Genomic DNA, 12101 nt, shown 5'->3' with positions numbered 1-12101 from the left:
TCTGTTGCCCCTTCTCCTGCCTTCAGTCTTTCCCAGCGTCAGGATCTTAATCTTAGAATAGCCTCTCCATATTTTTTTACAATGACATTTAGTTGTTAAAGTCAGCACAGTTGTCTTGTAGAAGAGCCCCATTCTGGGTTTGGTTGTTTCTTTGTGTGTGTATGTGTTTTTTTTTTTTTTTTTTAACATCTTCTAGTCCCTCTATTTCCTGTAAACTATGAGGGCTTGATTGGGTTTAAGTTAAACATTCTTGGAAAGAAAATTTCACTAATGACCTTGCTGCTTTTATTGCTTCACATCAAGAAACAGAATATCAGATTACCTACTATTACTGAATTTAAGAGTGATCCCTTGGTCAAGTTAGTGAGCAGAGCTTTCTCCACTGTAAAGGTTTTGTTTTTCCTCTTTGCAGATGGTTAATATTTGTGAGTGATTCTTTGGTACAGTGTGTATGTATATCCTATTCTTCATAACTTTTGACTTAATGGCTTGAGTTTACTTTGCTGATACTTGCCTGAATCAGTTATTGCCTTGGGGATGCAACATGGTGGTTTTGTAAATATCTTTCCTTCTACTTTTATTGGGTGCCATGATACAAAAAGGAACTTTCCTTATTTTTTTCCCTTTCTCTCTTTAAACGAGCATGGTGAATTCGTGGATTTTTACTCATTTAATACTTTATAATCACTTATGTGTATTGTTCTTTTTGATGCTCAACATGTCCCAAATTTGGCCAGTGAGAGGATAAATTTCATTAAAAGACTGTGGAGTCAGCTCAGTCTCATATATTTGAAATATGAGAAATTGTACTCTATTAAAATGATTTTTCAGATGCTAAATTTCAATGTAACAAAAATCTGGTAACTATCCATTTTTTATTCTGTCTTGGAAATGGTCTCTTTTTCTGTATTTCTCTCTTATCTCTAAGAAGGCTTTTAACTTTGAAACTATAGCAAATTATTTCTCTGAGGCTTAAAAAGATAAGGCTTTTTTTTTTTTCCCAACAAGAGTTCTTTTTTTAACAAGACACCTCAGACAATTTTTGAAAATGTAGAGTTGCTAGTCTTTTCATATTTGTATGTTTTTACATGTAGTCATTCTTCTTTGACTAGAATTTCTTTGGTTGCCTGATTAAATCTAAGCCAAGGACAAACAAGCAGATGATCTGACCATCTTTTCTAATGCTATGTGTGATCCAATCTTTTTGGGGGCAAGTTATAAAGTTTATTGTGTAACGCAGCTGTGACCTACAGTCAGTTCTTGAATCATGTCCAGGTTGTTCTCAATAAGCACAGAAGGGGGACTCTTTCTAAAAAACAGCTTCTGAATCATTAAATTTTAGGTGACAGAACACCAAAGAAAGAGAAGTGAGAAAAACAGGATTTTCAAAGAACCTTGGGTTTGTCCACTTCTGTCTGTTGCTTGACTTATCTGTAGCTAACAGTTGTACTACTCAGTTCAGTTCAGTTCAGTCGCTCAGTCATGTCCGACTCTTTGCGACCCCATGAATCACAGCACGCCAGGCCTCCTTGTCCATCACCAACTCCCGGTTGTAGTACTAGAAAATTGGAAAATTGGATTTTAGAAAATTGGATTTTGTCCATTATTTTCAATGACAAGTATACCTTGTTATACTTGTTATTTCAGACAAAAGAACTCTTTAAAATATTTTTCTTTATTTAAATAAATTACAAGTTCTCATTGTCAGAAGGAAAAACTGTCAGTTTATGTACATATGTTTGCACTCTTAATCTTCCTCAAATCCTACCCTTTAATAATGTTGGTGTGTATATTTCCATACTGTGTTATGTGTACAAACAAATATATTATCGTTATATTTTTTCTTCAAAACCAGGTCCTGGTCTATATTTATCATTCTGTAACTTATTCTTTCATGAATATAATTCTCTGCTTCTAATGGGGTTCCAAGTACTTCCTCACTGAAGAAAAAGGCACCAGATTTTATGGGGCTACTTATTTGCCCTACTTAGAAAAATTCTAATATTTAGCAATAAAAGTGTTACCCAAGTGCTGTACACTTGCAGACCTACTGCCTTTTTAGTTTTCTCATGTGTTATTGTTCAGTGTCCTACTCTTTGCAGCCCCATGGACTGCAGCACGCCAGGCTTCCCCATCCTTCACTATCTCTCAGAGTTTGCTCAGATTCTTGTCCATTGAGTCCATGATGCCATCCAACCATCTCATCCTCTGTCACCCCCTTCTCATGTCCTCAATCTTTCCCATCATCAAGATCTTTTCCAATGAGTCGGCTCTTCGCATAAGGTGGCCAAAGTATTGGAGCTTCAGCTTCAGCATCAGTCCTTCCTATGAATATTCAGGGTTGATTTCCTTTAGGATTGACCGGTTTGATCTCTTTGCTGTCGAAGGGACTCTCAGGAGTCTTCTCCAGCACCACAGTTTGAAAACATGAATTCTTTGTCATTCAGCCTTCTTTACAGTCCAACTCTCACATCCATACCTGACTATTAGAGGAACCATGGCTTTGACCATATGGACCTTTGTTGGCAAAGTGATATCTCTGCTTTTTAATATGCTGTCTAGGTTTGTCATAGCTTTTCTTCCAAGGAGCAAGCATCTTTTAATTTCATGGCTGCAGTCACCTTCCTCAGTGATTCTGGAGCCCAAGAAAATAAAGTCTGTTACTGTTTCCATTGTTTTCCCCATTTATTTGCCATGAAGTGAAGGGACTGGATGCCATGCTCTTCGTTTTTTGAACGTTGTGTTTTAAGCCAGCCTTTTCACTCTCCTCTTTCACTTTCATCAAGAGGCTCTTTAGTTCCTCTTTGCTTTCTGCCATAAGGGTAGTGTCATCTGCATGTCTGAGGTTATCGATATTTTTCCTGGCAGTCTTGATTCCAGCTTGTGCTTCATCCAGCCTGGCATTTTGTTCACTGTATTTTATTATTTTTTACTGTGAGGTCACTTCAGTGGGCTATTATTGGGGGAAATCTTGTGAGGCTTGATTAAGGATTTTGCCATACCGAGGAGCTTTGTCTTTTTTTCTCCTAGGTGCCTTAGGGACATATCCATGCTGGACCACTTTTAAGTTCATTTCTCTGTGTTGGGGTTACCTGCCCACAGAGGTAGTACAAGTGCAAATCCTAAACCCACATGGAAGTACGCTGGTTACATGTTCTCAGAGGAGACATTTCCCACGGCAGAAGAGCTTCTTTATTTTCATCCTGGGCCAGGAAGTGAAATTTTTTTCTTGGACCAACCCTTTGCTGAGGGTGTATCCCTTCTGTGCCTGTAGAAAATATGAAGAGGTCTCAGTCCCAAATGCTACAAGTCCTTGTCCTCATGTGCCTTGCTTCAGGGACCAGAAACTTCTCCCTCTACTCTCCAAAGGTAGACCGAACTTGGGTGCATTTGTAGTGAAGTCAATACACACGTATGAGGATGTTTGTTAATAGTTTACCCATCATTTCTAAGTGTTTTACAGTGAAATGATTAGGTTATCTAGCCCATCAAAGGGCTGGAAATAAAATCCATACAGGCACCCATTCATTGCCTTTGCCAATAAGTTGCATTCTCATTTCCTTCTCTCATTTTGGTACAGTATTATCAAGGTACAACTGAAGTATGGTAAAATGCACATATTTGAACTTTACAATTTGATCAGTTTTGACATACTTATATAATTATGTAATCATCACAATCAAAACAATGAAACTTCCATCATTCTCAAAAGTTTCCTTGAGATCTTTGTGTCCTGTCTCTCTCTCTTGCCCTCCACCCCTTTCCCCAGAAAATCACTGATCTGCTTTCTGTCACTATAGAATACTTTGTGTTGTCTAGAATTCTGTATAAATGAAATTAAACAGTGTGTACCCTCTTTTGCCTGAATTTTTCATTCTTCATAATGATTTTTAGGTTTATGTATATTGCTTCATGTCTCAATAGTTCTTTTCTGCTTTATTGCTGAGTTGTATTCTTCTATACAGATAAATAATGATTTGTTTATCCCGTTTACTTGTTGATGGACATTTGGGTTATTTCCAGTTTGGGGATATTATAAATAAATCTGTGAAGAACGTTCATGTACAGGTCTTTGTGTGGACAGATGTCTTTGTTTCCTTTGGGTAAATGCAATGTGTTGGTCTTATGGTAGGTGAATGTTGCAGAAATTGCAAAAATGTATTCCAAACGAGTTGTACTATTTTACATTCTTACAAGTGACATAATGAGAGTTTCAGTTGCTTCATATCCTTACTATCATTTGGTGTGCTCCGTCTTTTTAGTTTTAGCCAATTTAATGGATGTGTAGTGGTATCCTATTGTGGTCTTAATTTGAACTTCCTTGATGACTAAGAATGTTGAACACCTTTTAATGTGTTTATTGGCCATCTACCTATCTTCTTTGACGAAGTGTCTGTTCACATAGTTTGTCTGTGGGTTGTTGGGCTTCTCATAATGCATTGTGAGAGTTTTTCTTTTTTAAAAATTTAATATAAAAGTCCTCTGATGAGTATTGTGAGTATTTTCTCCTAGTCCATGGCTTGCCTTTTCACTTTAATGGTGTCTTATGAGGAACAGACATCTGTAATATTAATCAAGTCCAGCTTTTTATTTTTTCTTTTATGGTTTGTGATTTTAGCATCCCATCTAAGAAATGTTTTCCTAATCCAAGGTTGTGAAGATCTTCTCCTATGCTTTCTTCTAGAAATATTATGGTTTTAGGTTTCCATGTAGATCAAATGACATATTCTGAGTTAATTTTTGGGATATAATGGGAGGTAAGGACAGATGTTCAATTTTCCAAACACATACTTTCAGTCTAGTACTATTTATTGAAATGATTTTCACTTCTGACTTGGCACCTTTGTAAAAAAATTGAAATATATATACATATATATATATATATACACACACACACACACACACACACATATATGTTTGGATTCTATTCTAGTTCATTTATCTGTATGCCTATTTTTTCACCAGTATCAACTGCCTTGATTTTTGTAGCTTTACAGTAATTGCTGAAATCAGGTAGGGCAAGTCCTCTCAACTTTGCTTTGTCATTTTCATTCTTTTAAAATCCTTTGATTATTCTTGATCCTTTTCATTATTATTTAAATTGTATAATCAGCTTATCAATTTCTACCAAACAACAAAACCCTGCCAAAATTTTTATTGGTATCACATGGAATGTAGTTCACCATAGATGTATTACCATCTTAAAAATAGCCTTTCCATCCATAAATTTGCAGTATTTATCCATTTATTTAGGTCTTTTAAATTTTCTGAAGCAATGTTTTATAGTTTTTAGTATAAAGGTCTTAGTCATCTGTTGTTAGATTAATTCTATGCATTCTATGATTTTTGGTGATACTGTAAATAGAAGTGTGAAAATTTTATTTTCTAATTGTCTGCTGGTGATATATATATATAAGAATACAATTGATATTCTATATTGACTGTAAGGGCTTCCCAGCTGGCGCAGTGGAAAAAGTGCCTAACAACGCAGGAGATGCAAGAGATGCTGGTTCAATCCCTGGGTCGGGAAGATCCCCTGGAGAAGGAAATGGCATCCCACTTCAGTATTCTTGCCTGGAAAATTCCATGGACAGAGGAGCCTGGCAGGCTGCAGTCCGTGGGGTTGCAAAGAGTCAGAATGATTGAGCACAACAATAACATTATTGACCTTAAACCCTGCTAAATTCATTTATTAGGTTTAGTAATTGCTTTGTAGAATTCCAATCTTAGACTTTTTGATATTGTCCTAAAGATCTGGAGTGTTGGAGAAGACTCTTGAGAGTCCCTTGGACTGCAAGGAGATCCAACCAGTCCATTCTAAAGGAGATCAGTCCTGGGTGTTCTTTGGAAGGAATGATGCTAAAGCTGAAACTCCAGTACTTTGGCCACCTCATGCGAAGAGTTACTCATTGGAAAAGACTGATGCTGGGAGGGACTGGGGGCAGGAGGAGAAGGGGACGACAGAGGATGAGATGGCTGGATGGCATCACCGACTCAATGGATGTGAGTCTGAGTGACCTCCGGGAGTTGGTGATGGACAGGAAGGCCTGGCGTGCTGCAATTCATTGGGTCGCAAAGAGTCGGACACGACTGAGCCACTGAACTGAAAGATCTGGAAACCTTGTTCATTTTTCCAATACTTTCTGTTTTTCAGTTTAGATGATTTCTATTGATCTATTTTCATTTTCCCTTGTTACCTATCTATTTTCTGCTATTTGGCCCATCTAGTGAATTCTAAAAAAAATTGGATATCGTATTTTTCAGTTTTAAAGTTTCCAGTTGGATTTTTTGTTTGTTTGCTTTTTTTTTTTTTTCTTTTTTTGTACTTTCTGTTTCTTTACTGAGAATCTCTATCCATTCATTTCAAATGTATTTTCCTCATGGAGCATAGTTACAGTAGTTACTTGAAAGTCTCTGATCGTTTCAACATTTAACTGATCTTGAGGTTGGCATCTGTTGATTGTTTTCCCCTTGAGATCCGGTCATATTTTCCCGTTTCTTTGGTTGTCAAGTAATTTCAGATTGTATCCTGAACTTGTCAGAGTAATATTGCATAGGTTCGGAGTCTGTTTATAATCCTCAGGGGAATGTTGATGTTTTTGCTTTACCAGGCAGTTAATCTTGTTAGGCTCTGACCCTAAGTTCTTCTCACCTTTGTGGGCAGTGGTTTAACTCTCACTCATTTATATAAACCTTTGCTGTGGTGCTTTGGGTCTGTTGGGTACCTGCACAGTTCAAGGGTTAGTCTGACACTTAGGTTGGTGGTTCCTATCTCATTTAAATTCTCAGAGCCTTTGCTGATGTTGGTTTGAGTCGGTACCTTGCATACTTGACTCAAATGTTAGATTGAGCCAAGGGTTTCATACACAGAAGTGGGGGACCCCCTTTCTCTAGCTTTTTTCTCCTCTGAGGTTTCTCCTACTCACTTCACACCACAGGGTGATCATTTCCTGGTTTCTCTGGCTAGAAAGACGTTTTCTACTGGAATTTTAGCTGCCTATTCCATACATTGCTTTGAAACTGGGACCAATTCTTAGGATGAAGCTGCATGAGAAAAGGAAAAAATGGAAAGCACACCCATCCCCCCATCCAGCTGCTTTTGTTTACTTTCACAGTCCTCAGGTAGTTTTTTCTCCCCGTATTTTTGTCAGAGTTTTTAGTTGTAATTAGTAGGTGGACTCGGAGAAGGCAATGGCAACCCACTCCAGTGTTCTTGCCTGGAGAATCCCAGGGACAGAGGAGCCTGGTGGCCTGCCGTCTATGGGGTCGCACAGAGTCGGACTGAAGTGACAGCAGCAGCAGCAGCAGTAGGTGGACTAGCTGCCATAGTAGAACCAGAATCCACTGACCTATTTATTTTTAATATGGATAGATTTCAAAGATGCAGCAGAATCCTGAAGGAAAGCCAATCATATGCTTCCCCCAAATTCCCCACCCGACTCTGAAAAACACACAAGGCTTTCTGTGTTCTGGTTTTTAAATCTCATGACATAGTAAAAGTCATTAAAAGCAAGGAAATACTTTACCTGGAAGAAGGTGTATTTAGGATTGGTATGGTCAGTTTTATTTTACTTTTTTCTAGGTGCAGACCTTTAATTTGTAGGATAGAAGGGAGCTATATAATTGTTTATTTCTTTGATTCTTTCCTTTGGGGCTGAGTGAAAAATAATTTTCTCTACACATGTGTATATTGCTTCAAAGGTAGCATAAAAGTGCCTTTTGTTTCCTTGAGTCATTTTGTTTAGTTTCAGACCTGTCACTTTTATTTATTTACCTGATCATCATATCTCTGACTATAATATAAATATAGTATATAATTACATTTTTGAAAATGGTTATTTACTTGTTGGCCCACAGTGGTTTTTTTGGAGCTGTTACAACCTATCTGTTAAACATAAGGAGTAGCAGCATGAAGCCCAGAGCTGATTCAGATAATTATTTTAAGTTGAGGACCATTGCCCAGGTAAATAACAGCTGCTTTGGAATCATTACTGCTCAAGTGGTCAATGAATAATTTACCTTTCCTTTTAACTATAACAGATGAATATTTCAAGGTTACCAAAATATGAAAAAAGTCTTAAATATCACTAGTTCATCTAGCTGTTATATTTTAAGGGAATGTTATGCACAGATACTCGGAGAAGGCGATGGCACCCCACTCCAGTACTCTTGCCTGGAAAATCCCATGGATGGAGGAGCCTGGTGGGCTGCAATCCATGGGGTCTCGAAGAGTCAGACATGACTGAGCAACTCCACTTTCACTTTTCACTTTCATGCATTGGAGAAGGACATGGCAACCCACTCCAGTGTTCTTGCCTGGAGAATCCCAGGGACGGGGGAGCCTGGTGGGCTGCCATCTATGGGGTCGCACAGAGTTGGACACGACTGAAGCGACTTAGCAGCAGCAGTAGCAACATCAAAATGATCAGAGTGTGAACTTGGTTTTGGTAAACAACCCTAAAATCTATTTATGTATCAAAAAACTATGCAAAATGTGTTAAGGCTTTACACTGGCAACTTGGGCAGGGAATCTTGCAAAAGCAACTTTTCCCCATGGGATTTTCTTTCTGAATGTTATGTTCTTTACTTAAAAGAATGCTTCCCACATTTCTGGCTTTCTGTAGGTTCTGACATTTAGTTCTGAGTATTGTATGTAGCCAGGACCAGGATAATGCAGAGGTCTATTTTTAAAACTGAAGGGGGCTTTTTTTTTCCATTGAAAATATTCTTTTATTATTACAAACACAGTGTATGTGTATTATAGAAAGTCTAAAAAATACAAATAAGCAAAAAGATAAGGCTATAAAAACATGATTTTTGTTATCCAGAGATGATTCCTGCCAACTCTTCATTGCATATCCGTCCAAATCCCCTTCCAATTACGCTTCTATGTATTTTTGTCCCTCTGTTGTTCAGTTACTAAGTTGTGTCTGATTCTTCAGAATGAGATTATACCTTTCATACTGTTTTGCCACTTGATTTTTAAAGACAAGGATCTTTACCTTCCCACGTGCAATAAATGCACTTTTATTTTGTCTAATATCCAGTTCACATTCATATTTCCCCAATTGTTTAAGGGAACTTTAAAAATTTTTAAAAATTCAAAAATCAATCTTTTATTTCTAGGGGTGTTATTCTAAATATTTGCCTCAATATGTTGGATTCAGATGATTCATGGGAGGTCTATGGCAGGCCTGATAGTTGGCATTGATAATCATGTGGTCAATTTGGCTATAGATTAATTGATTCTGCTCACAGCTCTAGAGTTACCAGAACCAAAGATCAACCTGTGCTCTGGTGAATTGAGGGACTAAAATGACTCCCATTCTGTCAAGAAGTTCTTAATAAAATTGAGAAAATATACAATGTGAAAAATATAATAGTACTTAATATTTGTAGCATTTCACTTTCTTTTGTATTACTTTATATGATGCCTGATTAGGGTTTACCATGGGAGCAAGTTAGAACCTTTGGAAAGGACCCAGGTAATTGCTGACCATTAGAATGTATCCCATAAACAAGTTTTTTTTTTTTTTTTGAGTTTTGTCCCCTAAATGATATCACATGTCAGGAAAGAGTTACAGTTATTCCCAAAGAGCAAAAAGTAGTCCAAGGGAGGAACATTCTTTCACTGGAATCTCATCAGTTGATATTTAGAGGAAAGGATTTAGGAGGCTGAAAATATGGCTTGTTGCCTAAGATACACATATTTTACTCTTCAGAAACAAATTTCTGGAAGAGTATCACTGTAACATTTAGATAAATGTGCCTAATTTTCTTTTTGTCCTTACATCCAAGTTTTTAAATATAAAAGTTGAAAATCTACAAATTAAATGAAATTGAGAAAATAGAGAAAAAAGGAAAATTATCATTACTTTATCTTCCTACTCAATTATTAGTGTTTTGATGTTTCCTCCAAATATTTTTCCTATGCATATACCATAGCTACTACCATATACATGTATACATATGTATACATATACACATATTTATATGAAAGTGCATACCATGCATGTATTTATGTAAGTACTTGCATGTTCATTTTATATACATATAGTGTGTACTTATATTTTTATATACAAATAGATATATAAGTGGAGAAGGCAATGGCACCCCACTCCAGTACTCTTGCCTGGAAAACCCCATGGACAGAGGAGCCTGGTGGGCTGCAGTCCATGGGGTTGCTAAGAGTCGGACATGACTGAGTGACTTCACTTTCACTTTTCACTTTCATGCGTTGGAGAAGGAAATGGCAACCCACTCCAGTGTTCTTGCCTGGAGAATCCCAGGGACAGGGGAGCCTAGTGGGCTGCCGTCTGTGGGGTCACACAGAGTCGGACATGACTGAAGTGATTTAGCAGCAGGAGCAGCAGCAGATATATAAGTATACATTATATGTGGGCTTCCCTGGTGACTCAGTGGTAAAGAACCCACCTGCCAACGCAGAAGCCACTGGTTCAATCCCTGGGTGGGGAAGATCTCCTGGAGAAGAAAATGGCAACTCAGTCTAGTATTCTTATCTGGGAGATCCCATGGACAGACAGAAGGGGCATGCAGTCTATGGGGTCGCAAAAGTCCGACATGACTTAGTGACTAAACAAAAACAAATACATTTTATGTACTAAGTACATAAACATATGTACTTAGCAATAGTGGAGCACTTTTCTCTGATTACTACAGCCTTTCTAATCAGCATTTGGTAACGGTTACATAGTATCTTCTTCCAGTGTTCAATAATTTATTTAGCCCTTCCACTCATGATGGAAATATATTTTGTTCCTATTCAGAACCCAGTGTCTCCTAGCCCACCCACCAAGTGTGCCCGAGATGCTCCGTGGAGGGTTCTTCCTCCCCTTTCCCTCCGGATCTCAGGGCATGGCTCCAATATCCACATTCTAGAATGTTCCCTCAAGGAGCCTGATCTCGGGTCAAGCCTCATTTCCGCTCTTTCACTCTGCTCTACTCTGATGGACTTGACATTTTGAACTCTTCTTTCTCGTTCAGTCTGCCTTGCCAGGAAGTCGGACTCAAGTTCTGCGCTCTTCTCTGCCTCTTCCCAAATCCGTCTGCGTCTTCCCATCTAGTCCCGGGTTTATAACTCTCGACTGGGCCAGAGTGCTCGGCCTCAGCTCACCATTGGATGGGAATGAAGGTGGCAGGGGAAGGTCACTGGATCTTTAGTTTGTGCCTATTATAAATGACTCTGGGATGAACATTTTTTCATAAAATTTCCCCTCATACTTAGGATTATTTTCTTAGGATAGAATCCCAGAAATGGAATTACTGAATTTAAAATTATGACTGTTTTTAAAGCTGCTAATATTTGTTATCAGCTGTTATAGCTAATATTTAATAACCATTTCTGAGACAATATCTCATCTAATTTTTATACCAGTTTTGTGCACCTCCCTATTGAGAAGACATATATGGTATGGGTAACACTACAGTGCATTGTTTTGGGCTGTCATCGTGGCATCATCTTTGCTTATTCTAATTTAAAAGGCAACAATAGGCTTTGTTAATGTGTTTGCTTAATTCAGGGTGTGGGGAGTAGGTATAGTAGCAGAATAGGTTCATCAAGTAATTTTATTTCTTTTAAAAAAGAACTGTGTTTTGGGTTTGTTTGTTTGTTTTTTTTTGAGCATTATTCGTACAAAAGATCCTCAGACATGAAGACAAAATCTGTTTTAAACCACAAGAAAAGCAGGAGAGGGATCTTGGTTGATCAGGTATTTCAGCACCTAGTAGATGCCTAACTGTGTAGATATTGAGCTGTAATGTAGGCTTCACAAATGGAGGACAAGAGAAGGACCCTGTCTGCTTTGGTGTTTCCAGAGCCAGGATGCTCAGTGCTGGACACTTGGTAGGTGCTCAGAAAATGTTTGTAGAATGAATGAAAATTTTATCAGTTCAAATTTGGGTCATCAGTGAGTGACAGAAACCCCAAAATAATAGTGGCTTAAACTGAATAAGGGGTTCCCAGGAGAAGCTAGTGGTAAAGAACCCATCTGCAAATGCAGGAGACATAAGAGACTTGGGTTCAATCCCTGGATCAGGAAGATCCCCTGGAGGAGGGCATGGCAACCTGCTCCAGTATTCTT

The 12101-nt window shown here is 38.0% G+C and overlaps 1 long non-coding RNA gene across 1 annotated transcript in view; it reads left to right on the top strand.

Moving 5' to 3' along the window:
• The first annotated feature begins 30 nt into the window (after positions 1-30).
• Positions 31-12101, top strand: part of LOC147364264 (uncharacterized) — a 39158-nt gene continuing 27087 nt past the window's right edge. The window contains exon 1 of the long non-coding RNA XR_015134259.1: positions 31-11863. This is a non-coding gene — a long non-coding RNA (uncharacterized LOC147364264). The remainder of the gene's footprint in view (positions 11864-12101) is intronic.

Source organism: Bos grunniens, chromosome 10 (assembly GCF_055505025.1).
Source record: "Bos grunniens cultivar Pamir isolate PY7600 chromosome 10, Bosgru_T2T1.0, whole genome shotgun sequence".
NCBI classification, from domain to species: domain Eukaryota; kingdom Metazoa; phylum Chordata; class Mammalia; order Artiodactyla; family Bovidae; genus Bos; species Bos grunniens.
Note: the sequence above shows the minus strand (reverse complement) of the source record. Positions and strands in the feature narration are given on the sequence as shown.